The sequence below is a fragment of the Tiliqua scincoides genome, chromosome 1 (genome assembly GCF_035046505.1).
Source record: "Tiliqua scincoides isolate rTilSci1 chromosome 1, rTilSci1.hap2, whole genome shotgun sequence".
Lineage (NCBI taxonomy): Eukaryota > Metazoa > Chordata > Lepidosauria > Squamata > Scincidae > Tiliqua > Tiliqua scincoides.
The window spans coordinates 206160989-206177499 of record NC_089821.1 but is presented as its reverse complement, the minus strand read 5'-3'; the positions used below and the strand labels follow the sequence as shown (position 1 = coordinate 206177499).

Genomic DNA, 16511 nt, shown 5'->3' with positions numbered 1-16511 from the left:
AAATCCCTTTGTATTTAATGGAGCTTACTTCTGACGGTAAGTTCACAAGAAAATCCCCATGGTAGTGGTTCTCAAACCTTTTAGAACCAGGACACACTTTTTTGAATGACAGTCTGCTGGGACTCACCAGAACAGATCTCATTAACCTGGAAGTGATGTCATGGATGGAAGTGACATCAACCATTTAAATGTCAAACCTAAGCTGTGATCAGCCAAAGGTCCAACTACACGGTGCGCCTGTGCGGTTATTTTGCATAGCTCAGAATTCAAACATTCCAACTCGAAAGTCAAAGCAGAACACAGGCGTGAATCCTTCTCCAGCCACACAGCCCTCCCCCCTCTCCAGCATCCCCTCTTCCTAAATCCAGGACAGAGCACCCGGCCTCTCTCCCACTGAGAGCTCACCCTGCCCAGCAGTTCTGTACCCTATATTTTCAGCTCTGTATTTTCAATGGCAGCTGAGCTAGATGCTGCATGACCCACCTGAAATTGGTTCATGACCCACCTAGTGGGTCCCAACCCACAGTTTGAGAAATGCTGCCATAGTCTAAAAGTGCTCGCTCTATACATTTATAGCAGGTACTTTGATATTTTCTATAAGTTCTCCACAGTGACCTCAAGAATTCATTCCTGTTCAGATCTCATAATTGTATAAGTGAAGTTAGGATTTTTTTTTTTTTTGGTCCAACCTGCATCACTTTACAGTAAACTTACATGGCTTTCATTTGCCATTTTGTTGTGTGGTTTGAGTGAGGATATCCTTTTGGAGTTCCTCACACTCTGTTTTGGGTTTTCACCATCTCAAATACTGTGATGTCATTCACAGTCTTGGCTGTCCCACTGCTCATCCTCGATTCCTAATGGTTTACGAATTTAAGCCCTGATCACAACAGACCCTAGAGAGATCTGCTTTAAAAATAAAAAATAAAAATAAAAAACAACGCTTTGTTGCTAACCTATTAATGGGCCTCAACTCTCATCCCATGGTTGTAGGCAGCTCAATCCTAACTAAATTCTTGTACCACAATGCAGCGGTGCCAGTGTGGGTGATGCTGTATCCCGTGTGGGAATTTCAGCTGCTGGAGGTCTACTTGGGGTAAGGGAACATTTGTTCCCTTGCCCCAGTGTAAACTGTGGCAGTCTGTATGGGTCAACGTGGACCAGTGCCAGCAAAATCACTGGCTCAATTCTGAGTTGATCTGTGTTGGTGGATCAGGTCCAGGAAGAGGGATAGGATATGGTGTGTGCTGGAAGGATCTCCTCTATGGAGAACTCGTGCAAGGAAAGCACCCTACAGGTAGACCACAGCTGCGATACAAGGACATCTGCAAGAGGGATCTGAAGGCCTTAGGAGTGGACCTCAACAAGTGGGAAACCCTGGCCTCTGAGCGGCCCGCTTGGAGGCAGGCTGTGCAGCATGGCCTTTCCCAGTTTGAAGAGACACTTGGCCAACAGTCTGAGGCAAAGAAGGAAGGCCCATAGCCAGGGAGACAGACCAGGGACAGACTGCACTTGCTCCCAGTGTGGAAGGGATTGTCACTCCCGAATTGGCCTTTTCAGCCACACTAGACGCTGTTCCAGAACCACCTTTCAGAGCGCGATACCAGAGTCTTTTGACACTGAAGGTTGCCAACAACAACAAGGTGCCACTGATCCCGCCCCTACCTCTATTGCTACTCTTCACCACCATTACACCCCTGCCCTGCCCTCCCTCCACCCCTGTGCCAGACTTAGCTGTTCCAGCGGGGATCCCTGCATGTACCAATGCCTGTGGGAATGCTCCAGCCTTACCATGGGCATGCCTAGAACTAACACTGTCATAAAGTGCTTTATGGTGCTTTTGTGACGGTATGCACAGGGACACCTCTTTGAAAGTTTACAGAGTGTACTGGCAGGGACAACCCAAAATCTTTGGGTGCCTGAGGAGGGATATCAAATGCGGCCACCAGATTTGCTGCTACATCTCACAACAAAAGTATCTATCCTTTGAGCTAGAATCAAACCAGCAACTTAAGGATGATTTGGACAACGCTGTGCCTCGGTTTCAGCATCACATCTACAAGTGTCTTCCTGTGACATGATCTGGTGCTACATCTGGCAACAAAAACATCCCTCCTTCGAGCCGGAATCGAACCAGCGACCTAAGGATGACTTTGCCGACATTCTACAGTCCTCCGCTCTACCAGCTGAGCTATCGAAGGAACAGGTATGAGATACTGTGCTGCGATTTTTTTAAAGTTGGGTGTAGCAGCTACTAGGTGTGGAACTGGATTCTTAATTGAAACATTTTCCTTGAAGGTATTCCCACCCCTCAGCTGGCCAACTTCATGATGATCTCATCGACTAAATTACATTTACCTGCAGCTTATTAGAAAAACACTTTGAAAATCCCTACTAGCTGTCTTCAGTTTTGCTGACTGAGAGACAGGAGGGCAAGAAGATCTTCAAGGGAAAAGTGGAGGGTTGAGGAAGCCTCACCAACTCAGTTCAGATTTCTGGAGAAATGTGAATCATAGGTTATAAGCCATGATGGGTATGTGCAACCTCCTGGTTTTAGAAGTAGGTTACCTCAGAATGCCACATGCAAGGGAGTGGCAACTGGATGCAGGTCTCTTGTTGTCTTGTGTGTTCCCTGAGACATCTAATGGGCTGCTGTGAGATACAGGAAACTGGACTAGATGGGCCTTTGGCCTGATCCAACAGGGCTCTTCTTATGTTCTTACTATTTTTTTCTTAGGTCAGCAGAGGAATTGGCAGGGGGAGGGCAAGGAGCATGATGGAGGCAGGAGAGGATGGCACCCAGCACAGGCAACTTGAACCAGATGCTATCTCTTCCAATAGCAGCTAGCATGCCCCCTTTGTCTCCTCTGACTTGTGCCAACTAAAGAGCTGGTATAGGTCTGAGGAGACTTAAAGGGAAACATGGCATGGCAGAGTAGGGTAAATATAACTTTGCCCTACTTCCCTCTCCCATCATGTCATGGCACAACCCCCTCCCCCCAAGGATAGCTTCCACCCCACCAGCTCAAGCTTCCTTGGTGTGGCTACATTGGTGGGATGTGGGAGGAAAGGGTGCAGTTGAGCTGTTAGTATGTGCAGCGGCATAGCTAATGATCGTGTAGCCCGGTGCCAAGCTCAAAATGTTGCCCCAGAACTGATGTCACAACCAGAAGTGATGTCACGCCCAGGCTTTTTAAAAAGTGACGATTGGGAGGAACCCACCTCCTCTCCCCAGAAGCTCACCACCCACTTGCTCTGCTGCCTCCCCCCAGTCAGTGGCATAGTTATGGCATCTATCTGCTACCTGGGGTCAAAGAAGATTTTGTAGCTCCCCCTCCATGACAAAATCAAATTTAAGTAATTCAGTAAATAAATAAAAAGTTATTGGTTTTGTGCTGTATCATTATAACATCTCATTGGCACTCAAAACAATCAGTCTCATAGGTCAGTTTTGAGTTAAACAAATCCACTTTTTGTTCCACAAGGCAGTTGTGTTTTCATTTTCTGGTTAATTGGCCATAACATTTGATAGAATACAGATATTCCAATGCAGTTTTTTTCATTTCATTCTGCATTAAATTAACTTTCCAATGATATATAACATGATGGTATTATTCATACATGCAAAGATCTTCACAATTTTGGTCACTAGTGTCAAGCTCAGCTTGTTGCCCCCCTAAAGCTTGATGCCCAGTGCAACTGCTACCCCCTGCACCCCCTTAGCTACGCCACTGAGTATGTGTACTGCAAACATAAATATATTGATATCTAGAGTTAATGGCCCCTCAACCCCATAAATGTCACGTTTGTTATTAGATCAGTCTCTCCAAGTAGGATCAGATCTTTTTCTTTTGTTTTCTTGGACCAGTAAAGCACAAACTGCGTTGGAATAAGTTATATATACACACACATTATGGAAGGGCACTATTCTTAATGGAAGGGGAAACACATGTAGATAAACCTCAAATTAAGCAAGGGCAATCAACACACTTCCATCATGTGTTGCTTTGTGCCTCTGGTCCCCATAAACAAGGTCAGCTCATGGGTTTGCACCTTGAGCAGATATCAGCAGCACTGCTCCCAGGGTGGGTAAATGGTTCCTGAATGAAGATTATTTGTAGGGCATTGAACTGATGGTTGCATGTGGTCACTTAGTGCTGAGCATTGGTTGGGCAGGAGGCTTGATTCCAGCCTCAACCAGCCTACAGAACTTGGGTTTCACTATCTCACTGCCCCAGGACATATGACGCTTTGTATACTTATGTACATACATTTGTATGTCAGTTCATCCTGCCCCTTGTTTCATCTACTGCAATCTAGTGGGCAAGGCTTACCTGCAGGGGTGCATCCATCCATCCTGACATGGACTCATTAAGGGTAGACCAGATTTTGTCAGCATCAGTTCCCTGTCTATAAAATGGGGAAACAGCAGAATGATTCACAGGGTGTTTTTTTTTTGAGGCCGTACACCATTTATAAAACTTTCACTGGGCATATGTAAGGAATGTTATATAAAGTCTTGTTGTAGCTAGTGTTGTTATAGCAACGTCAGCTTGCACGGCACCTGACAGAACAACAAAAAGCTCTCTGCCCTGAGGAGCTAAAACGTGCCCTGAGGCAGGCCCCAGAAAGAAGGGATACAGAAGGAATGTGCATTCAGCTCAGTTCCACATACTTTGTTTCATTTCAGTGGGCAGCATCAGAAAGTGCATTGGTCTAAAGGCAGGTGATACGATCAAGTTGCTGAAGGTGAGCTAGTTCTGGTCTGGTCAGTGCCTGGATGAGTAGCTAGCTACCTGAAAAGTTCATGATAGAAGAGACAGAATGTAAATATAACTACATTACATCCTTTAAGTAGAGGCAGTCTAAAATGGTTTTGTTTGGGGGGAGGGGGCTGTTGGTGTTATCCAAAAGTAAAAATCAGTGAAAGCAGTGTTTTGTGTTTTTATTCCAAATTAACATTTTAATCAATTTTAAAGCATTTTTATCAGGTGTAATCACTGTCATATAGGTGATATATGTGTGTTTTATTTCATTTTTACCATTTTTGACTGCCCCTACCTATAAAAAAAAAAAGATAAAGAGCCTTGCCGGATCAAGCCACAGGCCCATCTAGTCCAGCTTCTTATATCTCACATGAGATCCATGAGATGCCTCTGGGAGCACACAAGATAACAAGATACCCAGGACCTGTTGCCACTCTCTTGCCTTTGGCATTCAGAGGGAGGTTACCTCTAAAACCTGGAAGTTGCATACAGTCATCATGACTTGTACCCTGTGATGAACTTTTCCTCCAAAAATCTGTCAAAATGTGATATGTGATACAACCATGTTTGGGCCATGTCAGCCACAGGGCTTGCCAGCTTTTGGTCAAAGATCCAATGAGGTTCAGTGGCCATGGCATCTACATGTGGGAAAACTTGTTCAAATCCTCCCTCTTACATGAATGTGATCTGCCAAATCTAGTTCACTGGGTCAGTGAAATAAATATTCCTTTAAGATTGGGTGAGATATTGATGGAATACTTGGGTGATTTCCCAGGAAGGGGCAGTATCTGGGGCAGGAGAACTCATGTTCAAATGTAGGGGACCTCATTCAAATGACCTGCATAAAGAAATGTCTTTTTGTTGTCACTGAAAAGGCTTCACCCAGTCACAGAGAAATCTGAATGCAAGTGAAGGCATCTGCTTAGGTCACACTGACCCCGTGTGGTAGAACCGAAGCATATTCACAAAGCCATAAACAGTGTTTCTCAAACTGTGGGTTGGGACCCACTAGGCGGTTTGAGAGCCCATTTCAGGTGGGTCCCCATTCATTTCAATATTTTATTTTTAATATACTAAAACTTGATGCTACCATGGTTTGTGACTGCATTTGGGGAAATGTGACAGATCTGTACTTTTAACAGGCTACTATGTATATGCTTTTAACTATGATAGTAAATGGAACTTACTCCTGGGTACATGTGGTTAGGATTACAGGCTAGGATTGTTAAAAATTTTCCTGCTTGATGATGTCACTTCTGGTCATGACATCACTTCCAGTGGGTCCTGACAGATTTTTTCTAAAAAGTGTGTCTCGGTCCTTAAAGTTTGAGAACCACTGCCATAGAACATTTGCAGTGGGACAGGAACATGAAGAAAATAACCACAAATTAAAGGGGTTTAACATCAGTTACCAGAGATGTGCCATTATCAAACAAACCCTTTAAAAAGTCCATCTGGCTTTATTTTGGTCTGTTTAAGGATGTCTACAGAGGTGCGTGTGTGGAACAGAAACACTCCAAACTTGTTCTGAAGCCCAACTAATAAAGGATGCACACAGATTTGTAGAGAGTCAGGTTACTGAAGGTGTAAGATCATTGTCCAGTAAAAGCACAACCGAGTAACAGCCCAGTCGTAGCAAACTTGCCAGCACTGATGCAGCCACAATGCAGCTCCAAGCTAAGGGAACAAATGATCCCATACTTTGAGGAGGACTCTGTGACTGCCCCCCCACCTCTGGCACAACTGCATCAGTATTGGAATGTTGTTTAGGATTGGGCTGCAACAGGCCTTCTGGATGCCAGAGTTAAATGGTAACTGATTTTAAGTGGCTTTCCTTGTTACAGGTGGGGCCTTGGTATCAGCGGGGGATCTGTTCTCGGACCCCTGTGGATGCCAAAATTTACGGATAATCAAATCCATGATCGGCCCCTTAAGCCCGCTGAATAGAACCAGAGCTGTGCTCCGGTCCCCTCTGGAGGCCTTTCTGAAGCCCGCAGTGGTGGCATGCATCCGCCCACTGCCTCTGGGGGCTTCACAATGGCCACCAAGGCTGAGAAAACACAACTTTTGGTTTCCCGAGGGTTTCTTGTTTTTATGCCGTTTGCCATTCTGAGGCCCAAGGAAGTTCTCCAGGTATTGAGCCAGCTTTGAGGATCTGCCATGCTGAGCTAGATCCACGGATGCAAAATCTACAGATATGGAGACCCCACCTGTTTTTGAGAGTTGCTCTGAATTTCAGCTCAAACACAATAAGAGGTGAACTGGGGGGATTCTGCTCAGGCAAAGTATCTGTAGGGCTGCTGAGGGCAGCTAGAAGTGTCTAATTAGCAACCTTTCCAAGATGGTTTTTCCCGCATGTGTCATTGTCACTGCACAAGAACATGATCTCTGAATTCTTGTTCAAACATGTTAGAAATGTGTCTCCTATCAGTAGCTGATGATAGTCTCAGGTGTCTTCTCCACTCCTCTTGGTCTGTGCTGCTGGTTTGAGTATTTCACAGATGCATGGCAGAAACTGTTCTTCAGATACCCACTATCCCTTCTTAATTATAATTATTGGGCTGATGTCTTCAGGTTCTGCTGCCAGTGCCCAGGGAGTAAAAGGAAGGGTGCAGGAGACAGGTAATTCAGAGCCAAGAGTTGGTTCATCCAAGGTGGTTGCCTCAGGCAGCAAGTTGGTAGGAGGTGCCCACCTTCACCACCCCTTCACCTATTCCTAAACTCTAGATTGGAAAAGAAAGAGGTGGAGATGAAGAGAGAGGAGAATTGGGCTAAGAGCCCAATCCTATCCAACTTTCCAGTACCGGTGCAACTACGATGCAGTAAGGGAACAAATGTCCCCATACATTGAGGAGGCCTCTGTGACTGCCTCCCCACCAAAAGATGCTGTGCATGCCCTATTGGCACGGCTACACCGGCACTGGAAAATTGGATAGGATTGGGCCTTATAGCATCAGAGACAATCAAGTTCACCACCACCCTCTCCTTCACATTTCCTCTTCTGCTCCATCTTTCTCTTCCTTTTCCCATCCAGGGAATAAAAGGAGCAGTGTATGGCACTTCACCAGTCAGAGGGGGCAGCATTCAGCATGCCTCTTTAGGTGCCTGGAGGTCTTGGGTTGTTCCTGACAGAGCTATATACAGACAGACAAATACAGCCACACTACCCCAGGGATTATACAAGTAATGATCCTACTGGACTACAACACATTTTACAGTTTAGTAAAAGCTGCTAATCAGAAGCATTTTGCAGATACATCACAGACCAAAACATGGAACATATTTCATCATTCATGGATGGCAGGCATATCATTTTATAATTTTTATCTTGTTAACAAATCCCAATGGAAACAAACGTTCCAAATGTCTGCAGCGTTGCTTGAGTAACTGATTATTTCATCTGTACTATCCAAATTGACAGGAAGTGCTGTGCTGGAAGCACTTGATGGCACTGTTTCACTGCCTGTATGCATTGCTGAGGGGAGGCTAATTCCCATGTTGGGCTGGTATTGTGACTTGGCCTCACCTTGGAGGTGCATCTCAACTTCAGGCTTAATTTTTCCCCTAAGTGAGGAATGCTCATCTAAGGCAGCACCTAATAAGCCCCTTGAGGTCTGCTGCTACATGTAAAATCTTTCTACAACCCCCATCCTAATATTAAATGGTCGCAAATACTCATAGCTAGAACTTATCTGATGGGGGGGGGGGAGCTGACAGCAACAGCAAGAGTCTTTTGTAGTATTCGGTCAATGCTCTGGTGCAGAGGCTTCATGGGAGATCATAGGATCATCATCTTCATTTGCCTACAATTCCTGAAATCTTTTTGTTGATAACACCCCATTGCTATAAACAAAGGGGTTAAGCAGGGATGCATTTTGGCTCCCATGCTATTTAACCTGTTCCTGAATGATTTAGCCCCAGCCTTGAAGACAGTGGATGGTCACTGCCCGATACTTGGGTCCCATCCAGTGCCGCTATTACTGTATGCGGATGATGCGGCTCCTATTTCTCGAACAAGAATTGGCTTAAAACGTCTACTTAATCAATCTATAGAGTATTTTACATCCAACAAGTTACAGATTAACTACTCTAAATCTAAAATCATGGTGTTTGCCAATAATTGGAAACCATTTAAATGGTCATTTATGGGCAACAAAATGGAACAGGTAAAGACATTCAGATATTTAGGCATTAATTTCCACTATAAGCATTCGTGGGTTTCTCATCGTAATGCAGTCCTAAATGCATAAAAAATCTCATCCCTTGCAATTTCCCGGTTTTTTTTTAGCCAAGGTAACAGATATGTCCCGGCTGCTTTAGAGGTATTCAAGGCTAAGGTACTCTCACAAGTTCTTTATGGCTGTCCAATCTGGCATAAGGCCTTGAATCATTCAACTGAGAGCATACAGGCCTCCTTCCTGCTTAGGATCTTGGGTTTTCCCAGATGTGTTCCATATTCTACTATGTGTCTTGAAGTGGGTTTTATTAGACTCAAAACATTGACTTGGTTGAGATCAGTAAAATTTTGGCTTGCAATCCTCTTCAGTGCTGCCCCGTATGGGCTAATGTACCAGCTTCTGGCTGATCCAGTACTGCCTGTGGAGGTTGCAGATTTACTCTCCAAGCTTAAATCGATAGGACTAGACACAGCGAGCCTGGGTATGATTGGTTTAAGCGAAGCCCAGAGGACTATCAAGGAAAGATTGCTCGATATTGAGCGTCAAGAGCTACTCTGTGCAGCTAACACCATTTGCTCCCCTCTCCATCTGCACATCCCAGTCAGCTTTGGGAAGCCGGCTTCTTCCCTTTATCATCTGCAGTGCCCACAGGCTCGCAGAGCATTCTCTCTTGCGAGATGCAATGCCTTTCCATCAGCTCTGCTAGCGGGCAGGTTTTGTGGCATTCCCTACTCAGAAAGAAGATGTACCTGTGACAGGAATTGTGTGGAGACATTACATCATATATTTTTTTACTGCCCACTCCATGATACCCTTCGTAAGATCTATCTGGCTCCACTGCTGAACAAAATGCAGGGCTGGGAGGATTCATTTAAATTACAAACTCTTCTTTCCATAGAGGAAACTGACTCTTGACAAGGTTGCCAACTTTGTTTCTGGGATTCTGGCAGGACGGAATTCTGGGTCTTCTGCTATATTATGGTGACTGGGGGGAGGGGGTATTGGATGATTACGAGTGCTTTATTTTATTGTGTGTGTGTTCTGAATGTTTAATGTTTGGTTGTTGTTTCGTATTTCCATTATCTATGCCAATAAAGGTCTTATGTATGTATGTATTTGTTGATATACCAAGAAATAGATGCAGAAGTAATCTGTCAGTCCTCCAATATTAGCTGTAACGAGGACATATATTTTCTAATCAAAGGAATAGTATCTGTAACAGTTTGTTCACTACACAGAAAATGGGGGTGCCAGCCTAAATCTGATTATGAAGCTCTTTTATATTTGGTGAAATTGATGTTACAAAGCTATGGCCTTGCTATCACAGTAGATGCCATCCTGTTTGATTGCTGCAACACACTCAGTGCAAGTACTGTAGAAGAACTAAAAAACTTTGATAGATTGCATCAAGACAGTGCACAGTTAGTGAAATAATTGCCCTGGGCATGAAAGAAACCAGAATGAACTACTGACTCCAGCAAACACAGCGTGACCAGGATCCAGGCAATGCCACACAATTTCTCAAACTATTTAGTGCTTTACAGGCCAGAGTATATGTGTTTATTCAGAAGTAAGTTCTACTATGTTCAATGGGGCTTACTCCTCAGTAAATGTGCAGAGGATTATATATATCATGCCTTTTTTGGTGCAATGTCAGTCTCTCCAATGAGAAATAATTCCATGTACAGCAAAACTTTGAAGCCAGTTCACAGTCTTCCAAAATGTAGCCTCAGGCTCACATATGCTTCCCCCATTGCTTATATAACATTGAAGGAATTGTGCATATTTTTTTTAGGCAGCAACTATTACCCTGCACATGCGGCTTGGTTAGTACTTGGATGGGAGACCGCCTGGGAATACTGGGTGCTGTAGGCTTGTACCATAGTCTTTTGAGACTGAAGGTTGCCAACCAACCATATTTTTATCTCTATGTATGCTTCGCTTTCATAAATTGTCTACCTCCTTTTTCAGTAGATGCATTATGCTCATTCATTCATGATGTTCTGCACACATTTATCCGTAAAGCACGTTTGTGCCTCCTCAGGAGGAAACCAGCCTGGTGCTCAAGTGCCGGCCTGTGGAGGCCAACACAAGCCTCCATGATGGCTTCCTCTGCACGGGTTGTGTTGGCCCAGTTGGGCCGACTCAAGGAGCAAAGATAGATGGAGGAAGTGGGGAGAAAACGGGACAAAGGCATTCCTGGGTGGGGAGAGGGTGGGCAGGGGCAGTCCCTGGGGGCGGGTGGGTGGGGAACGGGAGGCATGGTTGGGATCCGGGAAGAATGGAGTGGCTTCAAGCCACTCCGCTCTCCTTGGATTTGTGCCACCTTGAGAGGTGGCGCAAGTCCAAGAAGACCCAAAAGGGCCAGTGGCCCTTACCAAGAGGTAAGGAGAAATGTTTCCCCTTGCCCCTGGCTGAGCTGCTTATGGCCTCTATCCTATGCTGGATACAGCACAAGCCTCTTGGCTTGCCTGTTCCAGCGCAGGATAGGATTGCGCCCTTAGACACTGTATGTATTTAGGCACTGAATATGCAGGGGTTGAGCTCTGTGACCTTCTGGTTTGTGTTACCTCTAAAGACCAGTGTCCTGATATTAAGGGCCTCTTGCTAGGATTCATTTTTGTACTGAGGGTCCAGTACTGAAATGCTAAATCCATGAACAAGACAGCACATGCATGCTCATGTTGAACTGTACCAATGACTGTTCTGATGCAGCAACACAGAGAGTGGCAAAGGCATAATGGAAACTTCAGGGCAGCATCATAAGCAGATACTCCAACCCGCATGAATTGTCAGGATTTAGACTTGTTGGCAACCTTCAGTCTCGAAAGACTCTGGTATCACGCTCTGAATGGTGGTTCTGGAACAGCGTCTAGTGTGGCTGAAAAGGCCGATTCGGGAGTGACAATCCCTTCCACACTGGGAGCAAGTGCAGTCTGTCCCTGGTCTGTCTCCCTGGCTATGGGCCTTCCTTCTTTGCCTCTTAGCCTCAGACTGTTGGCAAAGTGTCTCTTCAAACTGGGAAAGGCCATGCTGCACAGCCTGCCTCCAAGCGGGCCGCTCAGAGGCCAGGGTTTCCCACTTGTTGAGGTCCACTCCTAAGGCCAGCCAGCCAGGAGCCAGCCAGGAGTATAAAGCTAGGCAGGCCATCGCGTGAGGCTCTCTGCAGACGCGTGTGGCCTCTGGGAACCAAGTGCCTGGGGAACTAAGTGCCAGGTAAGGCACAAGAGTTTAGCATCTGGGCGAGTTCAGCAGCAGGGCGAGGAGGCCAGGGCCCCATACACTGCCCTTCCTCTTCCCTTGAGAAGAGGGCTGCTATCCAGTGTACGGTTTTTAAAAGGACCCCTAAATAAAACAACAACAACAACAAAAAAGCTATGCAGTCAGACAGCCAGCAGCAGGGTGGGGGCTATCCAGTGTTTTGCATCGAGTGCCACATGTATGATTATATGCCTCTGGGGCATAAGTCATGGGTGTGTCCTCGATGCAAGGAGCTCCAGGCTCTCAGGGAACGCGTCCGCTCCCTTGAAGCCTTGGTGGCCGACCTGGAGAAGCGCAGGCAGCCAGAGGAGGACCGTGGGGAGACTTCCGGGGACGATCAGGCTTCGTCCCAACCTCAGGCGTGCAGCTCCTCGGCTGCCCGGGTGGGAAGTCTCGGGACTGGAGGACGTCATCCTGGAGAGGAGGGAAACAATCCCCTAGGGGGGATCCCTTCTCCAGGGGATGGGCCCGTATCCGAGCGCACTCAGGATACTCCTCGGTGGGAGGGGGGTCGTGGGCTTCTTGTAGTGGGGGATTCGATTATTAGAAACATAGAGAGGGGGGTTTGCGATGGATGTGAGGACCGCATGGTGACTTGCCTGCCTGGTGCGAAGGTTGCGGACATCACTTCTCGTCTAGACAGGCTGGTAGACAGTGCTGGGGGAAAGGTATCGGCTGTGGTGCATGTTGGCACCAATGATGTGGGCAAGTGTAGCTGGGAGGTCCTGGAGGCCAAATTTAGGCTTTTAGGCAGGAAGCTGAAAGCCAGGACCTCAAAGGTAGCGTTCTCTGAAGTGCTACCTGTTCCACGCTCAGGGCCAGCTAGGCAGGCGGAGATCAGGGGTCTCAATGCGTGGATGAGACGGTGGTGTAGGGAGGAGGGGTTTAGATTCGTTAGGCACTGGGGAACGTTTTGGGACAAGCGGGGCCTGTACAAGAGGGACGGGCTCCATTTGAACCAGAATGGAACCAGACTGCTGGCGCATAACATTAAAAAGGTGGCAGAGCAGCTTTTAAACTGATCCCTGGGGGAAGGCCGACAGGAGCCGAGGGGCATCCGGTTCGGGACTCCTCATCCCTATGGGATGAGGATGGGGAGGTTAGAGAACAACAAGACAAAGGCAGGGTAGGAGAAGAAATTGGGAAAGGTAGGGTGATGGGATGTGATAGACGGTTTGGCACAATGAGAGGATGCGGGGACAAAGGAGCGAATAAGCAGCCCATCCTGGGGCATTCCGTGTATAAATGCTTTTATGCGAATGCCCGAAGTCTACGAGCAAAGGTGGGAGAACTGGAATGTCTGGTGACAAGGGAAAATATTGACATAGTGGGCATAACGGAAACCTGGTGGAATGCGGAGAATCAGTGGGATACCGCAATCCCGGGCTATAAACTCTACAGGAGGGACAGGCAGGGGCGTGTTGGAGGTGGGGTGGCCGTTTATGTTAAGGAAGGGATAGAATCCAGCAAAGTAGAGATTGAAGGTGTGTCCGACTCCACCGTAGAATCTCCGTGGGTTAAATTACCAGGCTTGTGCAGCGATGTAATACTGGGGGCGTGCTATCGTCCTCCAGACCAGAAATCTGATGGGGACCTTGAAATGAGGAAACAGATCAGGGAGGTGACAAGGAGGGACAGGGTTGTAATCATGGGGGACTTCAATTATCCTCATATTGACTGGGTCAATTTGTGTTCTGGTCACGATAAGGAAACCGGATTTCTTGACGTGCTAAATGACTGTGGCTTGGATCAGCTAGTCACGGAGCCCACCAGAGGACAGGTGACTCTGGATTTAATTTTGTGCGGTACGCAGGACCTGGTTAGAGATGTAAACGTTACTGAGCCATTGGGGAACAGTGATCATGCTGCGATCCGTTTTGACGTGCACGTTGGGGGAAGATTACCAGGCAAATATCTAACAAAAACCCTTGACTTCCGACGGGCGGACTTCCCTCAAATGAGGAGGCTGGTTAGAAGGATGTTGAAAGGGAGGGTAAAAAGAGTCCAGTCTCTCCAGAGTGCATGGAGGCTGCTTAAAACAACAGTAATAGAGGCCCAGCAGAGGTGTATACCGCAAAGAAAGAAGGGTTCCACTAAATCCAGGAGGGTGCCCGCATGGCTAACCAGCCAAGTTAGAGAGGCTGTGAAGGGCAAGGAAGCTTCCTTCCATAAATGGAAGTCTTGCCCTAATGAAGAGAATAAAAAGGAACATAAACTGTGGCAAAAGAAATGTAAGAAGGTGATAGGGGAGGCCAAGCGAGACTATGAGGAACGCATGGCCAGCAACATTAAGGGGAATAATAAAAGCTTCTTCAAATATGTTGGAAGCAGGAAACCCGCCAGAGAAGCGGTTGGCCCTCTGGATGGTGAGGGAGGGAAAGGGGAGATAAAAGGAGACTTAGAGATGGCAGAGAAATTAAATGAGTTCTTTGCATCTGTCTTCACGGCAGAAGACCTCGGGCAGATACCGCTGCCCGAACGGCCCCTCCTGACCGAGGAGTTAAGTCAGATAGAGGTTAAAAGAGAAGATGTTTCAGACCTCATTGATAAATTAAAGATCAATAAGTCACCGGGCCCTGATGGCATACACCCAAGGGTTATTAAGGAACTGAAGAATGAAGTTGCAGATCTCTTGACTAAGGTATGCAACTTGTCCCTCAAAACGGCCATAGTGCCAGAAGATTGGAGGATAGCAAATGTCACGCCTATTTTTAAAAAGGGAAAGAGGGGGGACCCGGGAAACTATAGGCCGGTCAGCCTAACATCCATACCGGGTAAGATGGTGGAATGCCTCATCAAAGATAGGATCTCAAAACACATAGACGAACAGGCCTTGCTGAGGGAGAGTCAGCATGGCTTCTGTAAGGGTAAGTCTTGCCTCACAAACCTTATAGAATTCTTTGAAAAGGTCAACAGGCATGTGGATGCGGGAGAACCCGTGGACATTATATATCTGGACTTTCAGAAGGCGTTTGACACGGTCCCTCACCAAAGACTACTGAAAAAACTCCACAGTCAGGGAATTAGAGGACAGGTCCTCTCGTGGATTGAGAACTGGTTGGAGGCCAGGAAGCAGAGAGTGGGTGTCAATGGGCAATTTTCACAATGGAGAGAGGTGAAAAGCGGTGTGCCCCAAGGATCTGTCCTGGGACCGGTGCTTTTCAACCTCTTCATAAATGACCTGGAGACAGGGTTGAGCAGTGAAGTGGCTAAGTTTGCAGACGACACCAAACTTTTCCGAGTGGTAAAGACCAGAAGTGATTGTGAGGAGCTCCAGAAGGATCTCTCCAGACTGGCAGAATGGGCAGCAAAATGGCAGATGCGCTTCAATGTCAGTAAGTGTAAAGTCATGCACATTGGGGCAAAAAATCAAAACTTTAGATATAGGCTGATGGGTTCTGAGCTGTCTGTGACAGATCAGGAGAGAGATCTTGGGGTGGTGGTGGACAGGTCGATGAAAGTGTCGACCCAATGTGCGGCGGCAGTGAAGAAGGCCAATTCTATGCTTGGGATCATTAGGAAGGGTATTGAGAACAAAACGGTTAGTATTATAATGCCGTTGTACAAATCGATGGTAAGGCCACACCTGGAGTATTGTGTCCAGTTCTGGTCGCCGCATCTCAAAAAAGACATAGTGGAAATGGAAAAGGTGCAAAAGAGAGCGACTAAGATGATTACGGGGCTGGGGCACCTTCCTTATGAGGAAAGGCTACGGCGTTTGGGCCTCTTCAGCCTAGAAAAGAGACGCTTGAGGGGGGACATGATTGAGACATACAAAATTATGCAGGGGATGGACAGAGTGGATAGGGAGATGCTCTTTACACTCTCACATAATACCAGAACCAGGGGACATCCACTAAAATTGAGTGTTGGGCGGGTTAGGACAGACAAAAGAAAATATTTCTTTACTCAGCGCGTGGTCGGTCTGTGGAACTCCTTGCCACAGGATGTGGTGCTGGCGTCTAGCCTAGACGCCTTTAAAAGGGGATTGGACGAGTTTCTGGAGGAAAAATCCATTATGGGGTACAAGCCATGATGTGTATGCGCAACCTCCTGATTTTAGGAATGGGTTAAGTCAGAATGCCAGATGTAAGGGAGAGCACCAGGATGAGGTCTCTTGTTATCTGGTGTGCTCCCTGGGGCATTTGGTGGGCCGCTGTGAGATACAGGAAGCTGGACTAGATGGGCCTATGGCCTGATCCAGTGGGGCTGTTCTTATGTTCTTATGTTCTTAAGGCCTTCAGATCCCTCTTGCAGATGTCCTTGTATCGCAGCTGTGGTCTACCTGTAGGGCGCTTTCCTTTCA

At 46.7% G+C, this 16511-nt stretch overlaps 1 non-coding gene across 1 annotated transcript; it reads right to left on the bottom strand.

Annotated features, from left to right (window-relative positions):
* Positions 1–2113: 2113 nt before the first annotated feature.
* TRNAY-GUA (transfer RNA tyrosine (anticodon GUA)) lies at positions 2114–2201 on the bottom strand. Its single transcript is given in 2 exon segments — positions 2114–2149; positions 2165–2201. It is a non-coding gene; the product is annotated as a tRNA-Tyr (tRNA).
* Between the last annotated feature and the right edge of the window lie 14310 nt (positions 2202–16511).